The sequence below is a fragment of the Chenopodium album genome, chromosome 6 (genome assembly GCF_948465745.1).
Source record: "Chenopodium album chromosome 6, dcCheAlbu1.1, whole genome shotgun sequence".
NCBI lineage: Eukaryota > Viridiplantae > Streptophyta > Magnoliopsida > Caryophyllales > Amaranthaceae > Chenopodium > Chenopodium album.
In genome coordinates, this window is record NC_137839.1 from 18,065,363 (window position 1) to 18,069,511 (window position 4,149).

The following is a 4,149-nucleotide window of genomic DNA, read 5'->3' on the forward strand; positions in this document are numbered from 1 at the left end:
GAAGACCCGAATCTTCACATTGCCGACTATTGTCAATATTGCAACACCATAAGGCAAGCCGGGGTCACTCAAGACCAAATCAGGGAGATTCTCTTTCCCTTTTCTTTAACTGGAAAAGCTAAATTGTGGTTTAATGGTCTAAATAGAACTACGCTTGGTATAACTGACTGGGAAACTCTTGTTTTGAATTTTTATAACAAATATTATCCTGCAGAGAGAACAGCAGTACTACGGAGTGCGATTCAGAATTTCGCCCAAGAAGCCGATGAGTCTTTATATGAGGCTTGGGAGAGGTTCAAGGATTTACAAAGAGAATGCCCTCACCACAATTTAGCACAATGGCAGTTAATCCAAGCTTTTTATAACGGCATTGGAAATTCTTCTAGAATAATTTTAGACTCTGCAGCTAGTGGGAGATTTATGAATCTTAATGTTGATGACGCAGGTCAGGTTATTGAAGACATGGCGATACACAATTCCCAATATGGGAATCCAAGAGGATTTGCTAACAAGGGGAAACATAGCGTCGACTCTGTATCCTTTTTGCAAGCTCAACTGACCTCTATTTGTCAAAAATTAGATAATCTGAGCACTGCTAACGTAGCCAATGTTTCTGCGATTAATAATAATTCTAATGAGGCTTTCTGTGAAAATTGTGGTATTGTAGGTCATTGGGAGCAGGATTGCAGGAGTTCCGTGGAGCAAGTTAATGCCTTCCAAGCTTATAGGCAGAATAACCCATACTCCAACACTTACAATCCTGGGTATCGGAATCATCCATACCTTTCCTACCGGAGCACTAATGTTCAAAATCCACCACCACAAGAACCACAGGTGCCACAGCAACAGCAGCAGAAATACTATCATCCCAATACTGGCCAAAAGAATCAACCACAACAACCCCCCTCATCTTCAGACCCTTCTTTAGGGGAAATTAGAGCAATGTTGGTTAATATGCAAAAGCACATGGAGAGCAGAGATGCGACAATTGATCAAATTCTAGCGCATAACAAAATTGTAGATAATCAAATTGCGCAACTTTCCGCTACTCTACAAGCACGCCAACAGGGAGCCCTGCCGGCACAACCGACTAGGCCTACGGATCAAGCATTTGCGATTACTCTAAGGAGTGGTTCAAACTATGAAGGGCCCTCTATGCCCAGAGTTGATGAACCTATTTTATTAAATAATGCTAATCTTGATTCCATTAAACCAAACAATGTAGTTGCTAGCCCTGCAGGGCTAGAAGATAATACTAACACATCTAATCCTACATTGCAGGGTAAAACTCCGGAGAAGGTGGCTACTCCAGACAAAGAGGAAAATGCTCAAAAGCCAATTATCAAACTTCCTTTCCCCAATCGTCAATTGAAGACAAACTTGGATAAGCAGTTTGGTAAGTTCCTGGAGGTGGTTAAGGATTTGAAGGTAACAGTTCCCTTTACTGAATTGATCACACAAATCCCCTCATATGCAAAATTTATGAAAGAAATTTTGACGAGAAAAAGGTCTATTAGTGAGGTAGAGACAGTAGCTTTCACTGCAGAGTGTAGTGCCGTACTTCAAAATAAGTCTCCGCCTAAATTGAAAGATCCGGGTAGTTTTTCTATCCCTTGTCATATTGGTAACCTTCTGATTGATAATGCATTATGTGATTTGGGTGCTAGTGTTAGCGTTATGCCATTATCTGTGTGTTCTAAGTTAAATATGGGTAAATTAAAAGCTACCAATATAACTCTGCAAATGGCCGACCGTTCTTTCAAATACCCCCTAGGTGTTTTAGAGGACGTCCCCGTTAGAGTAGGTAAATTTTATATACCTGTAGACTTTGTTGTTCTTGATATGGCTGAGGATATGCAAACCCCAATTATTTTGGGTAGACCATTCCTTAACACTGCAGGAGCAGTCATAGATGTTAGAAGTGGTAAGCTAACACTATCTGTAGGGGACGATAAAGTGGTTTTTAATCTGAATAATACCCTCAAAAGCTCCATGACTGAGGAGAAATGTTTCAGTGTTAATGTGGTTGTAAATTATTCTGATAAGCCCCAAGCTCTTGAGAAAGATCCCTTGGAGGCAGTATCTTGTGTTGCATCCATTTCAGATGAGATAGACAAATGGCAGAAGGAAGTCGATGCAATAGAAAGAGCATTCTATAATGTTGGTCTTGGTTTCGAAGATGAACAAGTGGAACCGATAGAGCAAGTTGTGCGAATCGAGCCTACGGTAAGTGTTCCGCCAGATCGAGTTGCAAGTGTTGAACACAATGACAATTTGAAGCAACATTCGATCGAAGAAGGGTTTTTAGTGCGTAGCATTGAAGATCCCCCTATCCAAGTCATGGAGGATCCACCAGATAAGGCGACTTGGCGTCCCACAGGACATGTCAGGAAGCCGCACCGCAGCCTAAACATCGCTAGACCGGGTGAGAAACCACCCGATCAAGCGTTAGGCCAAGGGTCTTAGGAATTGCACTTGGTAAGAAGGTCGTGCGGGACCTAGATAAACCAGCGCTTTGCGGGAGGCAACCCGTATTTTTAATTTTTATTTTTTTTTAGACCAGTTTTTCTTTTCGTTTTCTTATGTGAGGAGAGATGAGGGAATTTAATGAGTTTTTTGAGTATTTGTACAGGTTTGAAGGAAAAGAGTTAGACAACTTTTTGAGAACAGACGGAAATTTGCCCCTGATTTAGTCTCGGGCCCGACCGGGCGAAGCTCGCCCGATCGGGCGCGAGAGTAGAGTTCCAAAAACAAGAATTTTTGCCCGACCGGGCGAGAGCCGCCCGACCGGGCGCGAATTTTGACGTTTACGGACTCATTTGTCCGCCCGATCGGGCGCGAGAGCAAGGTGAAAATCAGGTGGTTAGATCGCCCGATCGGGCGAATGACGCCCGACCGGGCGCGAAAACATGATGAAAATTTGGTCAGATCGCCCGATCGGGCGAGACACCGCCCGACCGGGCGCGACCTAACTTTCGCGTCTCTTCTTCTTTTTTTTCCTTCTTCTTTCTTCATTTCTTCTTTCCTCCATTACTTTCTCTCTCTAAAACTCAAATTTTCTCTGACTTCTCTCTAAGATTTCTCCTCCATTACCAATCCAAATTCACAACTTTTTATATATTTGTAATCCTCTCTTCATCCTCTTCACTCTCGTATAAAAAATTTTCGGTTTTAATTCAAAATATTTTCGACCCATTTCTCTACATGGCTTCAAAGAGGGCAAGATCAATTTTTGGTAGGAACTCCAGCTCGAGGGAGGAGTACGACCCGGACTTACAGCTCCCGTATTGGCCGACGATCCGAATCGTGAGCCGGGAACAGAAGGAACGATTGGAGCATTTGGTCGGTCGTGAGGTAATCCCTTCTCGGTGGTTACACCGCCCTACCTTAGAATCATATGGTTTGTTTGATTATGTTAAACGATTTTTGAATGATATTGGCATGAGAAAATTCGTTGACATGCATTATCCTACATACCGAGAACTTACATGTGAATTTTTGTCCACTTTTCATGTTGTTAGTAGTAGAAATGGACCTAATTTATTTTTCAGGTTAAACAATAAAAATATTAGTTTAACTTTTGTTGAATTTTGTAAAATTTTTGAATTAAATTCTGAATTATCTCACCAGTGGCATGAAGATTATAAAATGGGTGATTTATATTTTGCTTTGACTGGTTTACCTGCCCCCGACCCCCAACATGCTAGTACCAAACCCATTCACCACCCTGGTTTGCGGGATTGTGTTTCCTGGGTAGGGCCGAGCCTCATAACGCTCAAACCAACGAACTAGCTATAATAGGACATTATGTATACGGGTTCGGGAAATTGAACGTAGGCAGGTTCATAGTTCATCACCTGAGTCGGCATGCCACAGCCAGCACCACTTCCAAGTCCCCTATCCGTTTAGGTGGCCTTATCACTCGATTAGCGGTGAAAAAGGCCGGTTTTGTAGTAGACGGACCCCACCAGCTGACTAACTGTGGACCAGACACCTACATGACTGCTAGGTATTTTGAAGATGTGGGGTGGGTTAGGCCGGATAACGAGCAGACACCCTTTTGGTGTATTCGGACTGGGAACGAGCAACCTTTGCCCATTTTTCCCCTTCCCAGTCCAGACTTGACCGCCTTTCCCCCAGGGCAACTTT

General features: G+C 43.0%; 1 non-coding gene across 1 annotated transcript; it reads right to left on the reverse strand.

Annotated features, from left to right (window-relative positions):
- Nucleotides 1-225: 225 nt before the first annotated feature.
- On the reverse strand, nucleotides 226-332 carry LOC145637461 (small nucleolar RNA R71). Its single transcript, XR_014114242.1, has one exon. It is a non-coding gene; the product is annotated as a small nucleolar RNA R71 (small nucleolar RNA).
- Nucleotides 333-4,149: the final 3,817 nt, after the last annotated feature.